The sequence below is a fragment of the Rattus norvegicus genome, chromosome 15, assembly GCF_036323735.1.
Source record: "Rattus norvegicus strain BN/NHsdMcwi chromosome 15, GRCr8, whole genome shotgun sequence".
In the NCBI taxonomy this organism is placed as follows: Eukaryota; Metazoa; Chordata; class Mammalia; order Rodentia; family Muridae; genus Rattus; species Rattus norvegicus.
Window position 1 is genome coordinate 8,852,032 of NC_086033.1, and position 23,484 is coordinate 8,875,515.

The 23,484-nt window shown below is 38.0% G+C and overlaps 1 long non-coding RNA gene across 1 annotated transcript; it reads right to left on the bottom strand.

The window, feature by feature from the left end:
* Positions 1-561: 561 nt before the first annotated feature.
* Positions 562-22,049, bottom strand: LOC134482180 (uncharacterized). Its single transcript, XR_010058250.1, has 4 exons — positions 19,234-22,049; positions 9,692-9,927; positions 4,180-4,398; positions 562-1,434 (listed from the first exon to the last, which is right to left on the bottom strand). It is a non-coding gene; the product is annotated as an uncharacterized LOC134482180 (long non-coding RNA).
* Positions 22,050-23,484: the final 1,435 nt, after the last annotated feature.

Consider the following 23,484-nt stretch of genomic DNA (forward strand, 5'->3'; position numbering starts at 1 on the left):
CATAAACAAGCATACACAGCTGAGTTATAGTCCCAGAATCTACTGCCATTCACTAGCTTTTGCATTGAAGCTGAAAAATTCTGACCTCTAACAGCTACTCAAAGTGTGATTTTAGGTATTCACCAACTATACTGATGCATGATGTGACTTTTGCAAAATTACATTTAAGCATTACTGCTTTATTAAATGATAAGACATATTTGCAATGCACTAAATAATTGAAATCAGGAGTGTGTTGTTCTAAATGATAATTCCATGTTTACTTCTCTTACTGCAGTGAAAAGGAAAATATACTGTATATAGGCATAGATTGCTAATTCATAGTTGGCAAGTGTGATGTTTCTGAACCACAAAGATTTGGTTATGAAATCTGCTGTTTTGAAAACTTACTTCACTTTGGTAGAGGTATTCTTACAGTGTTCTGTGCTATTACTGGCAGCATGATTCATTCCCTTAGGAGAATGTGTTCAGTATGATGTGCATATTTGTGCTATGATGTTAGGAACTACAGCAGCCTACCAGATATAGAGAGATATAGAGATAGACAAATAGATGATAGGAATTATTTATGTGTACACAGAGACCGTGCATATAACTGGTACATTTTTTCTTTATATTTGCAAACAAAATGCATGGATGCCTGGTGTGATGTTAGAATAAACCAAAATTATTATAGTAAAATAACTTGTTAAAATTTTTCGATGACGGGATGACTGTAAATTCAGCATTTGATTTCAAATTTTAGAATAACTTCAAAGCTATACTAAAAATTTTCTTATTCATTTTACTTGCCAAAAATAATGAATAACAAAGCTGAGTCAGATGGAATGAAAACTTGCTTCTAGCACTTTCCCCCGTAAGCATAGTTCTCCTCAAGACAGTATAATGGGATCTAGGAGGGTGGGAAACTGTGGTGAATCACAGAGCTTCCTAGACAAGTTGCCTAGAATGAAAGAACAGTGAGCAGAGAGACCATCCAGGGCTGGTGATGAGAAAATGTCCTTGGTCAGACGCACAAGTTCCAGAGCATCTCAACCTTCCTACTGGTGCAGCTTCTAAATTAGTTCCTCATGTTGTGGTGACCCTCACCATAAAATTATTCTTCCTTCTACCACATACTGTATTTTTGCAACTTCATAATGATGTCGTAAACAGTTTTGGAGATAGAGGTTTGCCAAAGAGATCACAACCCATGGCTTGAAAACCACTGCTCTAGAGACCCACAGACAAATGTAGACAATAACAAAAAAATCCTCTATCTCCTCTATGAATCTTCTCCAGCCCACAGTTGTTAGAGCAAGACTAGTCTCACCGTGACATATGAGTGCATGGTGCACTGATATTTCAAGCTGTTATGGTAGCTTTCACATGGCTTTCTCAGGTGCTGTGGAAGACTTCCTTTCTTGATTTATCAGCATGTTTCAGATTCTGTTGCTGTGATAAAATGCATGAGAAAGCCACTTAAAGGAAGAAAATTCTTATCAAAGTTCAAGGGTATAATTTGCCCTGGCAGGGAAGTCTTGGCGGTGAGACCCTGAAGTGGCTGGATCCTTCATACCCACAGTCAGAAAGCAGAGAGCAACTGATGCCTGCTTGATACTGCTCAGGTTACTTTCCCCATACTGCCCAGGGCACAGCTCTGTCTGTAGTTAAGATTATCTTTCACAGATTAATCAGTCTGATCAAGATAATCTGTCAGAGGGATTCTCAAAGTATAACCTTAATCTAGACAAGCTGTCACAAACTCATCTAGAGGATTACTTCCTGGGACAGTCTAGCTTCTGGCAAGTTGATAGCTGGCAGTAAGTAAGAATCTACCACTGCCTACCACTTCTCTGTGTAATACCTTCTCCACTTATTCATATTCATGCACTGATTCTTCATATATCAATATATATATATGGAATCAATATTCCTTATATTCTAATTTTTGGGGTGATGTCACATTATTTACATGCCATGCATATCACTTAGCATGTTAAATTAGATTCCACAAACATTCATTTAATATCTGCTGTACAGCATGGGCTGCTGCAAGGGGCATGTGTCAGTACAATCTTTTCTTTGAAACCTCAGTTTTCAAATCAGAACTAGTGAACTGGGAACAGGTAGTTCTCTAGCAAAGGAAGTTCTCTGAAAGAAATAGAGGGGAACTTTTATCAACTACAGGACTAGGAATGGAAAAGATTCCCATAGAAAATGAAATGCTCTAGGCTTCAATCTTGTATCCAGGAAGCTGTCATAGTCCCATCCAGAGGGAAAGGGCTATATAAGTGACTTTCAATAGAAAACTCCTTAAGTGAGGTGTACATGCTGAGTAAACCTGGCTACTACCTAAGATGTGCAACCACTCCCTCATGGCTTACTTTGCTTATTACTCCCAACCTCCTTGTCAGACACTAGTGCAGATGCATTAAGTTCTTTGATCAAAATTACAATTAAGCCTCACCTATCTCCTGCTGCTTTTTCATTCCCTCCTTTTGCATTTTAATGTACTGACAGTCCATGGTAGGAAAGACTAGGTCACCTTCATAACGTGGAAAATATAATCCTTAAGCACCTTCTAATCTTATCTACAATCCACTTCCCTCAGAATTTTTTTTTTTATGTATAGACTATTTCCAGGGAGTTGGAGACAAAAATCTATGAAGAGATACCTGGAAAGAAAGGCTAATTAAATCAGAAATGACAACATTTAAATTCTAACTGAGAAGGGGATGTTTTATTGGGTCGTAAATTTACAGAAAAGTACAGACTTGATGGGCATTAGTGAAAGGCATGATTTGGCAATTATTTAGGGGATAAATTTTACCATAATTATAATTTTAAGATCTACCATCTTACAATTTTATTTGGCAATGATTTTGAAGCATCTCGTTTTTTTTTTTCCCCACAGGTTGGCATTTAAACTATAATGAAGACAAAAATAAACTTTAAATCAGAAACCAAGCCCTCATGAATAGTAACAATCATTTCAGTAGGAGGACTCGTTTCAGTTGTCATTATGACATACTGTAGCATCATTAGAGAGGGAAACCTCTCTGCTGATGATTTGCCTGGCTCAGACTGGTCTGTGGTCATGTCTAAAGGCATTGTCTCTATTGCATCCTGGTGCAGGAAGGTTCTGCCCACTGTGAGTGGCGCTATCCCTATGTACCTGGCCTGGCCTCTGCAGAAAAGCAAGCAAAGCATTAGCCAGTGAGTAAGCCAGGTTTCTTTCAGGTTTTCTGACCCAAGTTTCTGATTCAGCTCCTGAGGTTAATTCCCCAAAGGTAGACTGTCAACTGGAAATGGACAAATAATCCTTTCCTCTCCTATGTTGCTTTAGTCAAGAGTGTTTTGTCATAAAAACAGAAAGGAAACCAGAAGGAAAACTAACATTGAAACTCATCTGCTGAATTCCCATAAGAAAATCACCTTCTTCTCATTCTCAAAAGCTTTGCCATCTTGTTATTCCATCATTTATGAAATAAATGAAGGATTCACTGACATATACACAGAACTCTACATTTATTGGTTGCTTTTAGCAATTTAAAACTTGACGATTTTAAAGACATTGTATTAAACACTCAGAATACTTCTATTTACAGTCTCAAAAACCCTCAAGAGACTGGAGGCTCCAGGGAGTTAGACGTCTGGTGGGGTGGTTGGGGTGGGAACATCCTTGTGGAGACAGGGATAGGGTGGGGAGGAGGTATGGGATATGGAACAATTGAAGGGTGGATCAGGAATAGAATAAAATCTCGAGTGTAAAAATAGATTGTTAGATAGATAGATAGATAGATAGATAGATAGATAGATAGATAGATAGATAGATGATAGATAGATAGATGATAGATAGATTCTAGATATATAGATAATAGATAGATAGATAGATAGATAGATAGATAGATAGATAGATAGATAGATAGATAGATAATAAAAAAGATTATCTTCATCAAGTGAGAGAGAGCAGACAGGAAGCTTCTGTATATTTGTGAGGCTTTTTTGACCTTGACACTTAGCAGAATGATGAAACAAAATTTTCTATTAAAAGGAATCTGTAACAAATCAGCTACCTTGAGATAGCAGTATGAGCCCAGCAAATTGGCAAATACCGATATAAGGTTTGTTGCTTAAGACAACACAGCCACCCTGTGCTCCTGCGCTGTGGAAATTGCAATTAACAGAACTAATTACCTTTGCTTGTATCTGTTCCTTGCTTTCCCTTTGTTCTGAGAGGTGAGTTGAGAATGTTCCTTTCTGAAGAGGATCAGAGGATCATGGTGTGATAGAACATTCTGGAGTCATTTGGTTTTCTGTGATCCTGAAGGTGCCCAAGGTACTTCATGGTGTGGTAAAAAAAAAAACAGTGATATCATACTGTACATAGAGGTTCAGCTCAGCATTAGGAGAGTCCTGAGAAGGCAGAAATATAAATGGCACTAATTCAATAATTGCTCAAAATCAGTAGTAAATGCAAGCTGTCAATGCAGGTACTCTCTCCCTCCTCCCTGAAGATTCTCATCATTCTTATTCTTGTTCTTTTAACCAGAGAGCCTGAAGCCAGTCTCTTATTGACTAAAGCCAATGATCAGAGCTTTGATCATTGTTATTAATCTTCAAATTTTCTTAAATTTACAAAAATTCTATCAATTCCTGATCAATAATCCAACCCATATTTCCTTAGAGCAGAAACTAAACACAAAGGGAAAGTACTTTTCCCTATAGGTTTACAGAACCTATTCTTCATGGGTAGCCGGACACAGCTCTTATGGTTTCCTAGTACAACAGACAGCAGTCCTTAGTAACCACTTTCATTTAAGAACAGAAAGATGAAAGTCTAATAAAATTAAAATAATTTCTTACAAAGTTTTAAAATTTATGTAAGTAAAGCAGTTAGCTCTCTCTAATATCTTTCCAGGCATTATCATTGCCAATTCTTCAAAGTATTAGCATTTCATATGCTTCTACATCATCTTTTAATCCTCTAACCTTTCATCCTAGCAATTTCTCATGTACTTTCCTTAGTAATAGTTTACTATTTATTCCTAAATTACATATAAATTTCTATTTTGCTATCCATGCCTTTTCTTCTTTAGACCATTTTAACTCTCTATCCTTAATGTCCACAAGTTCACTCTCATTAATTTTTTAAAGTATGTATTATGTTTTATTCGAACATATCTTATATTGCAAACTTGATGTCAAATGCAAAAGGGTAGAACTTTCTACATTCTTGTTACTTAATGAGGCAGTCATTGAAATGGAGGTTACATAAGTTTCCTCATAATTACAAATTCAAGGCCCAGTCTGACAAAGAACTATTCCTATAAAGTATCATATAGGCTTTTATGGCCTCTGTGGTTATGTTGTCTAGATCCTTTCCCATGTCCCTGAAGGTGAAGCAGAGGGACTGTTCCTTGTCCTCCACAGTCTCATAACCATCTCTATTTCTCATAGCTGAGAACTGCATCTGTTTCATTTATTATGATGTGATTAGCTCTGAGTAATAAGGGAAGTATATCCCTCAGAAAGAAAGATCAAAAGTAAATTAGTAAAGGCAGCAGATCAAACTTTCTGACCTGTATCATAGGTGGGGAAGATCATCATCTTGTCTGCTCCTCTAAAGACTACAGTCTGAAGGCCTCCTAGAAGATCATACATAGGGCAACAAGTAGGGGACTCTTACAGACAATCGTAGCAGCTGGTAACCTCAAGGAGCCCAGTGGGATTGTGACCCATCACCACTTCTACCCCAATTGAGCTCCATCCCCTTTCTGACCTGAGCCTTCCTTGGTACATGTATATCATCAGCTTGTCTGCTCCTCTAAAGACCCCACAGTATAAAGCCCACCCAGAAGATCTGCTACAGCCAGGGATATAGGTCTCCTAGGAGACATGCAACAACCCAGGGACATTGGAGACAGGCTCCTGAGAGAAACTCCCAGGGCAGCTAACACCAGAGATAACCAGATGGTGAGAGGCAAGCATGAGAACATAAACAACAGGAGTCACTATACTTTAGCTTCATCAGAAGCCAGTTCTCCAGTCACAGCAAGTCCTGGATACACCAACACACCTGAAAACCAGGATGCTGACCTAAACTACTATCTCATGAAGATAATAGAGTCCTTTAAGAAGGATATAAATGACTTACTAAAATACAGGAAAACACAGGTAAACAGTCCTTGAAGAAGAAACAAATAAATCCCTTAAATAGAGAAAAGCACAATTAAACAGGTAAAGGAATTGAACAAAGTAGTCCAAGACTTAAAACTGGAAGAATGAAGAATTAAGAAAACACAAATAGAGGCAACCCTAAAAATATAAAACCTAGGAAGAGGTCAGGAACTATAAATGCCAGCATCAACAACAGAATACAAGAGATAGAAGAGAGAATCTCAGGAGTAGAAGATACCTTAGAAGATATTGATGCAATAATCAAAGAAAATTCAAAATAGAAAAAAATCTCCTTTCCCAAAGCTTCCAGGAAATCCGGTGCATAATGAAAAGGCCAAATCTAAGAATAATAGGAATAGAAGACAGCAAAGATTCCCAGCTCAAAGGATCTGAAAAGGTCTTCAACAAAATCATAGAGGAAAACTTCCCCAACCTAAAAAAGAGATGGGATGGCCATAAATCTATAAGAAGCCTATAGAACACCAAAAAGTTGGGACGAGAGCAGAAAATTTTCTTGTCACATAATAATCAAAACACTAAATGCACAGAACAAAGAAAGAATATTGAAAGCTATAAAAGGAAAGTGCCAAGTAACATATAAAAGAAGATCTGTAAGAATTATACCAGACCTCTCAACAGAGACCATAAAAGTCAGATGAGCCTGGAAAGATGTCAGGCAGATCCTTAGAGAGCAGAAATGCCAGCCCAGGTTACTATATCTGGCAAAATTCCAATCATCATAGATGGAGAAACCAAAATAGTCCAGGACAAAACCAAATTTAAACATATCTATCAATCTAGCCCAACAGACGGTTCCAGAAGGAAAACTCTAACACAAGGAGGGTACCTACACCACAGAATAAACAAGATACTAATCATCTCAGAACAAAACAAAAAGGAGAGAATCACATACACTAATTCTCACTACAACAACAATCATAACAGGAACTAACAACCATCTTCCTTTAATATCTCACAATATCAACAGTCTCAATTCCCCAATAAAAAGACATAAGCTAACAGACTGGAAATGCGAGCAGAATCCACCACTTTGCTACATACAAAAAACGTACCTCAATGACAAAAACAGACAGTGCCTCAGAGTAAAAATCTGGAAAAGTCTTCCAAGAAAATGGTCCCAAGAACCCAGCCAGAGTAGTCATTTTAAAATCTAGTAAAATAAACTTTCAACCAAACATTACAAAGCAAGATAGGGAAGGACACTTTATAGTCATCAAAGGAAAACTCCACGAAGAGAAATTCTGAAATCTGAGCAGATGCACCTTTAAACTGATGGACTCTGAAGAATGCTTTGAATTAAGCTGTTATCATTGGGTATTTTCTATGTAAGTGGCTAATTCTTTAATTTCATTCTAATCAGAATTTTTTTTCTTCTTTTGAGAAAAAAAGTGAATTGATTGAGCAAGATGTGAATTGGGTCAAATTTGCTAAATAGGAAGGGCCAAGGACATCTCAAAGGTGGATTGATAGACTAGAAAAGTACTTCACATTTACTCGAAAAATTCCTAACACCTGTATTTATGTGAATTATAAGTATACTCATTTTCTGTGGCTTCTCTAAGACACTCCAGATCTCCCTGTCTGTTTTCCATATGATTTCCCTTTTAAGATACTGGAACTGAACCCAGGGATCATGCATTCTTGGCTACATACCAAATGTTTTTTTACCTTTTTCTTTCTTTCTTTCTTTCTTTCTTTCTTTCTTTCTTTCTTTCTTTCTTTCTTTTTCTTTCAGAGGCTTGCTAAGTTGCACAGAGTGAGCTTGAACTAGTTCTGGCTAAACCAGGCTTTGAACATGCAGTTGTCCTATATTTCAAGCTTATTCCATGAGGGCCATAACCCTATAAATTTCTTCACCTTCTCCAAGTAATTTTTTCATTCCTTTCTTCATTTTCTTCACAGCTTGTCAAAACTAATACTGAATCTTGCCCCTTCCATTTCCAGTTGTTGTCTTTTTGTTTCTGTTGTTGTTTTTTAATCTTAAAGTTCAACACATTATTGTAGCTTTAATATCAGCCACTCTTTGCAAAGAATTGTATAAGAAGTCCTTCTCATGAGCAGGCGTGATAGCCTGTAAATTCACCCTAAGGAAACAGAATTGTGCAGCCTCTTGCAATGTCTTGGCTCGTGGACCCTCAGTTTCTTTTCATTGTTTCACACAGTTCTTATGGATACAGTCCGTTCAGTCTGAGATGTATAGCATCATAAGATAACTACCTCTATCTGGATCTTCCAGCGTGCCCTTCCTGTGCATATCAGTCCATTTAAAATAACTATAAAAGAGACTTCATGACTACTGACCATTCCATGTGTATTCTTCTCACCCTTCAGAATTTGTGAGACTTTAAAACTATTATGATTCACTAATGGTCATCATGAACACATTTAGAGAATTCATAATGACTTCAAGGAAGTAAATATTTAGTATGAGATTCTAGGAATTCTAGCTGCATAATTTGTGATGACATGCCTATAAAATTGTATGTCATATGAGAAAAATTATAATCTGTCCATGCACTAGGTTTGTTTTGGGCATTTCTTTTTTTCCTAGAAAGAGTTTGATGAACCAATCAACTTTCCAAAGAATTTTGATGTAATTTGTTTAAATATCAAAACTAGAATAATTGATAGAAAGTTCAACTAAACAGGCTGCCAAGAACATGGGTCAGATAATATGTCTCCATCAGTCTACTTAATCATCCGTACTGAGTTTTGGGATCAATTTTTTGGACAAACTATTAATCAGTTTTCTGAATTAGGTAATATGGATGGCCTTGGAAAGTAACTTAAGTGATAAGTGGGCCATTCACAGGAGTGATGTAACGGACGGTGACAAAATCATAGCAAACTGAAGAAGGATGATTTAGACAAAGCAGACAGCCACCATATAAGTTGTCCTATGAAAGTAGGAAAGTTGCTTTGCCAAAAATTTAGTTGTATCAATATCCAGGAATATGATGTTTAATTAAACCATTTCACATTTTGAAGTAGTTAATAAATTTATAATTTCTAAATTTCTAAGGTTGTTCAACAAAAAATGGCTTATGGTAATTTTTCCTGTTTGTTTATCAGTTTTTGATGAGGGGCTAGTGAGTGGTTTTGCCAATTAACAGATGAACAGGGCGACTATGTGCATTTTCGATAATTTCATCTGTACTACACAGAAACTATAACACAATTCTAAAAGAACAGTGAGATGGCTCAAGGGGGAAAGTACCTGCCATCAAGACTAACAAACTAAATTCATTCCTTGGAACCCATGTTATATAAAGACAGGACAAGCTTCCATGCGCTATCATGTGACTTCTAGTACATGCTTTCGCATGTGTTCCCAAATAATTAACAATTAAGTAAATGTCATTTGAAAGTAATTTAATATGAAGGATGTTTACATGCACACATATATATATATATGTATACATGAAAATGTATATAATTCAACTTTTGCCATAACCAGAAAAGAGGTGAATAGAGAGGGTATCTCAATAAAACAAAATATGATTCTTACCTGGCAGTAATAAGCCATTCAAACTCTCTTCATATAGCATATAGCATATATCACATTCCAAATTTTCTCATCGCTGTCTTTTAATATACAGTTGCACGTATTGTCCCATCTTTCTTTACCTCCTTTATTATCAAAAGGCTATGATTCTTAATGAAGAATCTAAGAAGCCAGTGGAGAAGGCCAGGGTTTCATCCTGATTGCTTGGCCCTTAGAGGGCAGCATTTGAAATTAACACTCTATATGAGGTAAAAAAAAAAAAATAGTAGTCCATCAGCACATCTGTCAAGTGCAATGCGTGTCTCTTCTATTTCTAGACAACACACTCTACTTCCTTGTGCCCTTTTTCATGACAAACTCTCCATTCTGTAACCTGAGACTCCTGTCTTTTCCCACTTTGCGTAACTCACATCCACGCCTCTCCTACATTTCTTTACCTCTGTGCCTCTGCCAGCATGCTCTGCAGTTAGGTCTACCTGTTTCAGTCTTCCTGATGCAGAGTAGTTGTCTGATTTTTTTTTCCCTTTCCTTTTGTTCCCAACTGACAAGCAGAGATACCCCTGATTTTTTACTCTTACTGTTCAGAGATGAACCACATAGCTGGGCATTTTATATTTGTCCAGTTAATTTGAACCCTCCAAGCTCAGGGAGAGCTCAGCCTTCTCTTATACAGAAAATTGCGACCAAAAAAAAAATCACATCTGCTTCAACAAAGCCCTAATAATGATGCTTCCCATTTAACCAACCCAGGGAAAAAAACTAAATAGAGAAAGAAAAGTTATCATTAACTATCATGTATGTTTTTTAATTGGGTATTTTATGTATTTACATTTCAAATGTTATCCCTTTAATCCCCTCCCCTCTCCTCCACCTCCTCCCCCTCCCTCTGCTTCTACAAAGATGCTTCCCCTCCCACCCACCCACTCCCACTTCAATGCCCTGGCATGCCCTACACTGAGGAAAGAAGCCTTCAAAAAAATGAAGGACATCTCCTATTGCCAGACAACAAGATCCTCTGCTATATATGCAGATGGATCCATAGGTCCCTCCATGTGTACTCATTGGTTGGTATTTTAGTCCCTACTTATATCTAAGCTTGAGCCTAGGATTAATATGCCAGATAATTAATGGTCACCAAAGTCAGACTGAGGCAGTAAATGTGTTCTCAAATGTTGATGGTGATTAAGAACACACACAAAGAGGAATGAGTAAATAAAAATAAATTTATTACAAACAGAACAGGAAAGCTGAAGTTTATTGAAGTAGGAGGTACTATGAGGATTTTGTTTAGAAAGTTCTTGTGAGGGTTATTGCAGAAATTGAACAACAAATGATGCAGTTTTTATTAAGAGGTTAGTTTTCTGGATATTTGGTGTATTAGGTCAATGATGAACCCACACACTCTGCCTAGACCTTCTGGTCCAACCAAGGATATAATCATGTGCTACTTATTCAATAAGGATGGTGCTCCCAATTGGAGTTCCCCTTCCATAGTTGATTTTTTGCTATCCTTGATTCATCTTTTGGCTGTAAATCAGGACTGGTATTTTTAGACACCTATGTACATTGGTGTTGCTAGCTGTAAAATAATGTTCTCTCTGTTCTTGTGTTTATGTGACGAGTGGTTTTCCCTTATTGCCTATAAGGAGTTGATTCCTGCCTCAATGTAACAGTAAAGTAAACAAAGGATAGTGGGTGATGAGGGAAGGGGACAGTAAAGAGAAGGTTTAAACCCCTCACAGGCATCTCTGTAGTGAGGTATCTTTACATGCAGAGTTAACAGTTAAGGCAGAAAGGCATAGGATTTACAAAGACAAACAACTACACAGGAAGGACCAGTAACTCTCGAGCAACAGCAACAGTGTGTAGGACCAAGTCATCGACAGCAATGCCTATCACTTAGTCTGGATTTTACTCTGAGTAGGATGAAAACTCCTTGAAAGTTTGCAGCAGTGGAAACCATATACTGACATATATGAATAGGAGGATCATCCCAGCCAAGAAGTAGAATGTCAATTTAATGAGAGTAAATATAGAAGCATTGAGCAGTTAGGAAGATAAGGAGGGTGAGGGTAATGAATTGGAGTGTGTCTGTGGTGATGCAAGAATTCTCACTGTCTTCCCAAAGTACAGTAAGATGGATTTCAGAGAAAACAGAATATGACTCTGTCAGTAAATATATTTAAAATATCACCACTACTAGAGAAAGCATCAAGATGAAAAAAAATTAAACAGGAGAAAGGAAATCAGTTTGAACCTATTACATTTAATATAAGTATGTGGCATATAGATGGAGATTGTCATGAACAGCTGCATTACAATCTTGATGTCAGAAAGAGTAGAATACACAAATCATATGCTGCTAATCCCATCAATTATAGTCATAACCTAAAGGATGGATGAGAATACCTGGTCTTTACCAGAAACAAAAAGGTAATCCAGCACTAGGAGCATGAAGGCAAGAAGCAAGGTACAAAAGAGGACTGCAGGATGTCATACAGATGAGGGTGGGTACAAGATAGAATGAGGCCTGTCATTGGATGAGAAGGAAGGATGGGCAGGAGACAAGTTTGAGTGAAGAGGAGGAGACTGGAACGGGAAGGAGGAGGAGACAGGAGGAGACTGGCAGAGCCGCCATGGGGAGAGCATGAGGCTGATGTTAAGATTCCACTCTGTACCTTTACAGGTTGTTGTGAATGTTCTTAAGGGATGACTGTGTACAGAGCTTTGCATGTTTAGGTGGGCGATTATATCTTATCAGTTGGGTCAGAGGTTATTGAGTTGTGTGTTCTTTCTTGTGATTTGAGTTAGGAGAGTGTATGGAGGCAGAGACACTGGGCCAACATGGAGTTAAGATGTGTGCTTCCGGCAAGATATCTAGCAGATATCTTGGGCCACTATGGTGCCAGACCTAGCAGGGTAAAAGACAGCCCTTTTTTATAATTTTACAACAACAGAGGACCAGCAAGAATGGAAACTAAGGAAGGGTTGGTGGCCAGAAGACTAAGATACTCCAAACATGTTTCAAGGAAGTTGTCAATCAAATTGGCTATAAGAATCAAAAATTGAGCCCTGGATCAATATATCAGACTTTAAGGACTTGAAGGAAAACTACTAGAGAAAAAGGGATGAGGCTAAAACCTGTTTAGTTTCAGTTCAAAAAGAACAGGAGATTCACATAACACGTTGAGGATCCATGATAGCTTTTTGTAACCACCAACTCATTACCTTGAAGTTTCCCGATGCCATGGTATTCCAAGGCTCTGTCTGAAAAAAAGAAAGCTATCACTCATTTAGAGTCATAAATAGAATGGGATGCTCTTGTGTTACTTAGCACTGGTGAAACTCAGAGCTGAGGAATAACCACAGCCATTAGTGCTGTGAATACTATGTGGTGCTTAGGGACTTGAATCAAATTTAGAGACTCCTGGTACTACATTAGCTGCAAAGAGAGAGGCCTTTCTGCAACTACCACTTACTTTAATGAAATTAACTATAATCTGATTTTTTTTTGCTAAAAGTAGCAACAATTACTCTATAATCCAAATGTGTCTTAGGGAACATTAGGAGAAAATTATTATATGATGTTCTCTTTGACAACTTGAAGGCAATGAAAGCTTATTATCCCCTTGAAAGGCTCAGAGTCAATGCAGGTTATGAAGCAATGGTGCACTGACCTACAGCTGTTTCTCCCTTCCAGGGTTTCCAAATGTCAAATTTCAATGACCAACCCTTAAAGTGCCCTGGAGAGAAAATAAAAGTACTTATAGAAAAAAAGTGAAGTGTCCTTTCACTACCGCCACAAAAAAAGCCATTACTGTTCCCTACTAAATAAGTACATTCTTTGTGGATTATAGAACAGAACAGTGGGCTTTCTGCTCTTTTGCTGGAACCAGCATGATGGAGAATCATGTCCATTAAAACCCTCATAAGTTAGAGCACTATACTTTGCACATATGCCTGGACTGCTTGTGGTTTCTCTCATTCCTCTAATGACTCTTCAAAACCAAACTTTAGGGTAAAACACTTTGTCACAGGATCACTCTGTGTTAGTTACTGGGAAAAGAATTGCTCTAGTGATATGGCTCTGCCTTTAGCACACACCTTTAATCCCTCTGGCTGGAATACAGATATGCCCTTATTACACACCTTCAATCACAAAAAAATGAAGGCAAAGTTAGTTTGTAGAAGGAAGCACTCATGTTTGAAAGTGATGTCTAATTGAGTGGCAGACAAAGTGACAAATCAGAGAAAGATTTGACAGAATATGATAGGCCCAACTTTTATGAGAAGAGAGAGGAAAGTGACGGTATTTACTAGAAAACAAACAGAAAGAAAAAAGAAAAAGACAAAAAGGAAGCAGTTTTACTAGGAGAGTTTTACAGAGACAAATTGCAGAGGGAGAACAATCTAGACACAGGTAAAGACAGAATGAGTCAGAGATTGAGAAGGAGCCAGAAGATTAGAACAGATCACCAGAGTTAGTATGAGGCCAAGCCAAGCAATTCAGGAAAGACCAAGAGAGAAACCAGATTGAATTATCCAGCTTGGAGAGGAGTTCAGCCAAAATAGCTGAGTTGACCAGCTAGCCAGAGTTCAGAAAGAGCTAGAAAGGGTGAGCTTATTCAGCAGTCAGTCTCCGAGGTTAAAAATATTCTAGACCTCGTTTAGATTATAAGGAGGATAGGAGTTTCCAGGACTAGGCCTAAATTAGCAGTTGGGAGCTGTAAGCCTCATAGGACAACTAAATCAGGTAAACAAAAGTTAACTTTACACTACTCAGTCATACTGGATATTTCAGCTCTATCACCGTACTGATGGCCCCAAAACATGAAATAAGAGGACACCAGATGCAGTACATAAATAACCAAACCTGCCTAAGGATGAGAGTTCAACTCTATTGCTGTGTTGATTACTTATATTGCTTTATATTCCTTCTCCAGATTTCATCAGTCCAATATGACAGACCATGTTCTCACTATACTCAAGGAAGCAGAGGTTTTGAAAGATTAAATCATCTTCTAACACACAGACACCTACCCAGATAGAAGAGCGGTTCTTTTAACACATAAAATTTGTTGCAGGTATATGATGGGTGTTAGGAAAGGTTTTTAAAATTAGGCTCAACACTATGAAGTTTTATCTCATAGAAAATACACTTAGTTTAATTCAAGAGCATCGTTTGCTCTAAGCAAGAGGATTTTATCAAAATACAAATTCATTTTACTGGTGGTTATGTTTTATTTCTTTTGATTTAGGTTTTTAAAAGCTAGGGATTGGAAACTCAGGAAAATATAACCATAATGTCTCTACAAAGGAACATGAAATTTATCCAGGAAGCCTTTCTGCAGTCAGAATTTTAGGTCGTAATCACTGCTCTGGCCTAGGAGTTCCTTCTCCAGCTCACCGTGGATGGCTTCCTGCCTTCTCTGAGATTTCGTGTTACCCTTCAGAATGGCAGTACCTTTTCTGATTTTTTTACCCAGTCCTGGGAACATGGCTTTTCCCATATCTCTTAAAATTTATTTACTCTGTGCACTTCATGAGCTTCAGGACTGAGTGCAAGAACAGCTAACATCTCTCAGTGTGAATATTGCCAACACGGTACATCATTCACCAATGCACACATGCACTCATTCATCCTCATCCACTCATGCATTCATGCATTCATGCCTTAACACGTTCAACAGATATTTGTAAAGCCTCTGCTCAGTGCCAACATATCTTTAATGCCCATGGACAAAAAGGCCATAGAATGACTCTGTCAGATCACTACCTTCCCAGCTACCCACAATCATTACACATTTCACAATCACAGAATATGGTACAGATCTTTCTGTCATGCATGTTCAGATATGACTACTTCTATTTCAGCTTTTCCTCAAGGAAGGCAAGGGAGCTCTTGTAAATTATCTGCTAACTGCACTTCTGAATAGACAGACGACTGATGTTTCTTAATACTCTTTATGTGGGGAGTAGGCTTAGCAAAAGAATCCTATTATAGAAGATTTCAAGTAAGTCATTCTTAAATCTATACATCTGTAAAAATAGCTTTCTGGGCATACCAGGTCACCTGTGTAAGCATCGGCATGTTAAAATTTTCCAGCATTATCACTCTGTGTTGGGTGAGGAATAATTTCCTCTACTTTGAAGGCTTCATCCGTTACTCTGAACTGGAAACCACATGGCCAATGCAAAAAAGAAAGTGACAGATCCCAGACTAAGATGCATTGAATTAATTATTAATTAATAAAACCTGGCACTGGGTTGTTACCTGCCTCAATGATTTATGTTCTCGAATGAAGGGCACATACACAGTCTTTATATTTTAATATGCCTCACGTATCTTAATAGCTGGGCAAGTACCTAGCCTCTATGCTACTAAAAGCTACCTCCCATTAATAATTCTGAGTTACTACTTAACTAACTTCTATGTTCCCTCTTGGCCTCTCTGGACCCATTTGCGCAGCTCTGGGCCGCGCCTTCTTGGCCCAGAGCCCAGGGTGCTTTCTGTGCTTTCCTACTCCCATGGCAGCCTCTGTCTCTGCTCTCTCCACATCGCAAGCATGGCCAATTTCCCTTTCTTCCTCATCCCAGTCTCAAGCCCAGGAATCACGAAATCTGCCCTCTTTCTATGCTTCCCAGCTACTGGCTGCTGGCATCTTTATTTAATAATCAGAACCAACTCGGGGCAGGTTCCCAGAACTCACATAGACCCTCTCATGCAAACACTTTTTGGGGTACATAATCAGCATAATTAGCATTTGTAATACAATCAGCTACAATGTCTGCGTCTGATTTAAGGATTTGGTCCTGTTTTTAGCTTCGTCTTTAACCTATATCATTTCCAATACACCCAAATATCCACATAAAACTTAATTCAGTTGCTGCCCTCTTTCTGACAAATCCACTAGACATCCGTGGTCATCTCTCATGGCCCATAACTCATCAGCATTACTCAACACTAATAAACAAGCCCTTAAGCCCCGTCTCTGAAACTTATTCCCTTTTGACTCTCTGCTGCACGTGAAAGGTTCAATAGCTTTCCTTTAATACCCCACTCTGCTGTGCACGTAGACCTTTGCCAGAGCCTCAGCGTACCGACTGTGTTCTTTATGCTCCTAGAATCTGAGTTTCTCAGAGCGACAGTTCTCCACATAGAATGGGTTAGAAGTAACAGAGAACAATAGCCAAATTAAGCAACTGATCCTTTCATAAGGCCAGTGTCAGGGTGATGAGAGGTCCAGTTTCTCAGTCATATTCTGAGATGCTGGGGCTCAGAGCTTGAACACAGGAATTTGGAAGATATAATCCAATCCCAAATGGACTATTATATTGCATTGTTCTGTGCCAGAACATAACATATTCTTCAATCCTCTGGCTACCTATTTTCTGAATTTTCTTCCATTTCTTCTACTCTATAAAATAATAGTAATAACAGTAATAATAAGCATCAACATTCAACCCTAGATGCTCTTTCACTCGGGTCTTATACCTAACTCCCACCCCCACCAAGATGACTTGTTAAAATTCTGAGGTACCCTTGCTTACCAACTAAGAAGGATATTTCTAACATCTAGGACCTGCAGGGGATTGGACAGTTCTCCACAAGTGGGGGGCTATCCCGTCCAGCCCAAACTGTTAGTAGCCCTAAGGCAGAAAGGCTGTGTCCTTAGGCAATAATCAGAAAATTGCTTGCTCCATGGCACTGACACTATGTTCACATCTCTACCTTGAGCTGCAATTCAATATTTATGCCAGATTTTGCCACTATTGTTTGAACACTTAAAGTCACCTCAAACTCAGAAAGCATGAATTTTGGGTATTTTTTTTCACTTGGGGTTTCATCCCTGGAAAAGGTATTGAGAAACCCAGAAGCAAGCTCCAGCACCTGCTTCTCCTGCAGCGGCTGCTGCCCGATGCTATGAGCTACTACACTGACTTTCTGAACATGGCCTTGCTTCAGCCATTCTTCTCATTTCCACTAATGATCTTTCTGCCTCCAACCCATCATCTCTATCTCCTTGAGATGATATCCTCTGCTATGCCAATTGGCAATCAATTACATTCTGTCTGAATTATTGAGCATTTCCATTATGAAATACAGATGTAAATGTGATATCACAACCAATATTCTCCATTGTTCTCAGAGACTAGTATCCTTACAATAAAATGATGTATGAATGTATAGTCAAGCCCAGCCCAAGCCATTTTCAACAGTTTCTCTCTATATTCTTGTTCTCTCTCTCTCTCTCTCTCTCTCTCTCTCTCTCTCTCTCTCTCTCTCTCTCTGTGTGTGTGTGTGTGTGTGTGTGTGTGTGTGTGTGTGTGTGTGTGTGTGCACAGTGCTTACAATGGTAGGAATATTAAAAATTGTTTCAGGGCAATATAAAGAGGATCAAAACCCAGGCAAAACACTGTCATTAAGGGCCTAGCCCCTGCCTCCCTTCCAAACGCCATCTTATGTTCTCTCCATTCCACACAAGTGAAGCGAGTCTTCCGTATGCTCCATATATGCCAGGTTGTTTTTCTCAGGAGACATAACATCTGCCTTTCATTCTGCATTGAAATGATCTACCCTATCCTCCAAAATTAATAAACTTCTACCAAATTTCAATATTTCTTGAGAATAGTTAACTCCAACTCTTTAGCACGCCCAAATTCTGCTCTTGTACACCTCTTATGTCACCCTGTACACTCCACACAAAAGCCCTTAGAATATCAACAGCACCCTAGTGCCCTGGTTCTTGTATTTGTTTGTTTATTTTTGTTACTTGAATTTGGATTTATGCATTTTAGGTTCTGTTTGACAGGTGATCCTTGGACTAGAAAGCTGATGCCATAATGATACTTAGTAATAAAAACTCAAATTCATGACTCCTTCAGCCAAGTGCTATGGTTTGATGTGATCTGGTTTATTCTTTAGGAATGTAGTTTCAAAATGTGTAGAAGTAGATATTGATGGAAGGTAGTAGCTTCCCCATTTATATATTTTATCTTCCTGTCTTTTAACATGACTCTCTGCACACCCTCATCCCACCGTGATGAACTCCACCATGATGACTTTACCATAATATACTTATCATGATACTTTCACCTTGATACCATTAACTGTGAGGCCATCCAACATGATGCTATCCTCCATGAAACCTTTACAATATAATCCACCAAGATGGCTTTATTCCACAATATGACCATGATGCCTGTCTCATAATGCCTTTATCATCACATCATTTACCATGATACCTTCATGATGAAGTAATCCATTATAGTGCCTTCACTGCGACATTGTCTACCAATGTTGTTACCTACTGTAACTTCATGGATCACTGTACCCTCCTAGAGTTATGCAGTCCACCAAGAGGCCTTCATCATGATGTAACCCACCATGTAACCTTTACCATGAAGACTTCACCAGGATGTAGCCAATCATGATGCCTTTAGCATGACACCTTCATCCTGGTGGCTTCACCATTGCATAAACTATCATGATACTTTCAGCATTATATTCTCCACTATGATGGCTTCCCTGTGATGTCACATACCATGATGCCTTCACCAAGATGCCTTTACTATGATGGTACCTTTCCTGTGATACTATCCATCATGATGCTGTCTGGCAAGAGGCTATTGATCATGATGACATTATAATTTTTGGTTCCCCATGAAGTCTTCTATCATCATGTCATCGACCATGATGCCATCTACCATGTAGCCTTTACTAGAACAGAACATATAGATATCAGAACAATGTCCTTGAGCCTTTGTAGCTGTGAACTCAATCACTTTTTGTAAAACTCACCAAGTTTTAGAATACCATTTAACTACAAACATAAGACAGGCTTATACTTACATTGCTGTGGACATGTACAACATATTGTTGCTTCTTTCTGCTGGATTTTGACAGAAAACACACTATCCTGCATATGAATTCATCCAGAAAGTAACATTCTAGAAGCACATTATGAATTTCTCAAGATTAACAAGGAAAAGAACAAGTGTATTTCATTTACATTTAAATAAATCAGGAGTGTTCTATTTGTGGACTCTAATGAACTGTTCTTTTTTTTTTCCATTAAATTGGGTATTTCTTAATTACATTTCAAATGTTATTCCCTTTCCCAGGCTCTGAATGGATGTTCCTTCAGCCTCTGTTCTAAACTTTGCCTCCCTATTCCCTCCCAAGGGTATTCTTGTTCCCCTTTTAAAGAAGGAATGAAGCATTCGCATTTTGGTCATCCTTCTTGAGTTTCATGTGTTTTGTGCATCTAGGGTAATTCAAGCATTTGGGCTAATAGCCACTTATCAATGAGTGCATACCATGTGTGTTTTTCTGTGATTGGGTTACCTCACTCAGGATGATATTTTCCAGTTCCATCCATTTGCCTATGAATTTCAAAAGAAGAAATCTGTAGTCAAACTGCAATATGGGAGAGTTGCTTCGGTTTTGAAGATGCATTCAAGCAGCTGAAGAGATCGCTCAGCAGTTAAGAGCACCAGCTACTCTTTCTGAGACTAAAGTTTGGTTTTCAGCACCAACAGGGTGAGCCCACAGTTTACCTACATCTGTAAATCCAGTTCCAGAGGATAAAATTTCCTCTTCTGGCCTCCAAAGGCACTGCATGTATATGGTACACAGCCATACATGCAGCCAAAATACTCACACATACAAAATAAAAGGATCAAATTTTAAAAGTAAGGTCTTTTCAATTGTATCTTCAGTAAGGAAATACATTTTAATGTAGAAAATATGTTAATTTATAGTTTTGTGTCAGTAATTGCATTCTGTCCACTGAACACCAACAGGCAGCCTGCTGCCATCAGATGGGTATTCTGCAGCTGTCCACAATTTTGAGGCATGATAAGATGTCAAGAAAATACAGTGGGAAGAATGACAGAGGGCAAAGAGCTCTCTTAATCCAGACCATGCACCTGGTAAGAATTTATTCCTTATAAGAATCTGATCATTGTTCAAAATGTCAAAGCATGTCTTTAAATTTAGAGTACTTTAATTTCCAACATTTTAACACAGATGGCTTAAAATGAAAAATAACAAAGTAATTATATTTAATTTCATGGTTTCAGATTTCCCAAAGCCATTATATTCTCTTTACAATTGAAGACTTCCAATAAGGGGGGGGTGTGGAGAAAAAGAGCTCTGTGAAATTTTTACATACTCAGTGGAACAAAAACAGGAAAAATATGATGCTGTTCCATTGAAACTTTGCTAAGAAAAAGGTCTACATCGATCCTGTCTCTCTTTACAAATGTAGAAACCACTCGCAGAATATGGTCCTAAAACTATAAGCAGGATGCCTCATAAGTTTTTCTTAAATTGAAAAAAAATCTCAGAAAAAAGTCTACTGTTAGTTGTCTCTTTATACCTCAAAAAATACAACACTGGATTATGAATTCCTAAGAATACACCCAGAGGTGAATTAATGGTTGTTTAGAGACTGTAAGAGATCATATAAGGACCTCTCTGCCTGGTTTTCTATCCCTAGAGGAAAGCTCAAGCCATTTGGAGCCACACAGCTTGCAGAAGTTGGGAGGCAGGGCCCGATCATCTTCCTGAAATATACTGTCTTCTGAACACTATTTTTAGCTATGAAAATTCTTCTTTTTTAAAGGTTCAACTAAATTTCACAAGCCCTAGAGATACTGAGTTGGAACAAATTACTTCTGTATAAGTTTTCATAGCAATTTCTATGTTATAGTGAATGTTCAGTGTATTTATCTATATGTGCCTTAATAAAAAGTAAGTTAAATGCCTTTTCCTATCCTATAGATATGATCAACAGCAATTAAATTTACACAATAGTTTTTAATTGGTTGACTTTAGCAGTGAATCTGTCTAGGAACTTTCTTTGGGGAAGTCATAATTACTGCTCTAATCTCATTGCTTGTTACAGATCTATATAAGTGTTTCAAATATCCATGGTTTAATTTTGATAGGTCATATATACATATATGTATATATCTATATACAAATTTATCGGTTTTCTAGAATTCTTCTGGATTGCCTACCCTTTTAAGGTATATATATATGTTCAGGATTCTGAACTAATGAGAGTTTGAGTACGTTGAAGACTGCAGGATTTGAAGACTACTAGAGAGAGGCTGTGGCTGGTGGGGTCTGGTGACAGGAAGTAAATGAAGCATATCCTTGGAGACCATGTCTTCCCCTGGACCTATCCTATTACCACACAGCCACACTACTTCCTTATCATGAGGTGAGCATCTCTGTTCAAGATGCTAGGGTAGATTGAAAACATAACACACACTAAGTGCCCTTAACTTCTTTTCCATCAAATATTTAGGCCCAAATATTTTATAACACAATCACTGAGTAGAAACAGTTTTTCTTTTACTATAATTTCTGCTTGTTTACTAGATAATCCCTTTATAGTATGGCTAAGTGTTACATACAAGCAGATTTTTAAAGGCCAGCACTCTGATTGTAGGCCTACTACAATGTGTTGGTTTGAATATGTATAGCCCCCATAGACTCATGTGTTTGAATGCTTGACCCATTGAGAGTGGAACTATTAGGAGGTGTGGCCTTGTTGGAGGAAATGTGTCATTGCGGGGGGATGGGGAGAGCTTTGAGGTCTCCTATGCTCAAGCTGCAATTCAGCCTAGTGTAGCCTACAATCTCCTTTTGCTCCCTATGGATTCAGATATGGAACACTCATCTCCTTCTCCAGCACCATGTCTCCACTGCCATGTCCAGCCATTATAATAATGGATTAAACTCTGTAACTGTAAGCCAGCACCAATGAAATACTTTCCTTTATAAGAATTGCCTCGTTCACAGTATCTGTTCACAGCAATAAAAACCCTAATTAAGACACAAAATAAACATGGCAGGTGAAGCAGGGGCAGTTTACCTTTTAAGCCAGTGTCTCTGCTGCATGTCCCTGAATTCCTTCATCGTTGTTTGCATTTGTGCCTTGTGCATTTGCAATCACTTGTGACCCATTGACTTTTATAGAGACAACAATTAGACCATACTGAATAACTAATTGTACTTAATAGACTTTGTGAGAAAAGATATTTCCACTTAGAATTTATTGCAGGTAACACACAGAATCAAATTAGGAGAAAACTGAGCAGACAAGTGATTTGGCTTCCCAAACTGGGCCAAACACCTCTTGAGAGAGGCAAAAATGGAGACTGAGTGAGGTTTGGGGTGCTACTGATGTGAGGATTTCCACAATGGGGATTAACTTGTGTTGTGTGAATGAATTGCCTGCCTGTCCCACCGGAAAGTGAGTCCTCACCATTGATGCACAGTATAAATAAATCAAGTGGAGACAGATAAATGCTACAAATCAAATACAAAAAGATGAAATTAAAATTCCTCCTTATAATTCACTCTTAACATACTAGTGCTTCTAACATACCAGCAGCGCTTTTTTTCTGAATCAAATTTTGTTGAATGTCCAAGTGGCTTGGAAATGAGATGGGAATAAAGACTAAGCTAAATGGTAATATCTGATAAATCTACTAATATAGTTTATCAGTTAATGAAAGAGAAAACCAAATAATGAATACAAAGTATCCATAGAATATGTATTTAATAGACAGAATCAACCATAAATGTAGGAACAGAACAAGATGTACAATATCTCTTACTTACTGTGAATGTTGTGAGAAAATTTGTTTCACACAGGATAAAATGACAGAGGGCTTGCAAAAGAAACCTGGCTACACTCCTGTCTATAAAAAGACTCATGGCTATTAAAAATGTTCCAAGAGAATTTACAGTTATAACAAGTAATGAGTACACTCAG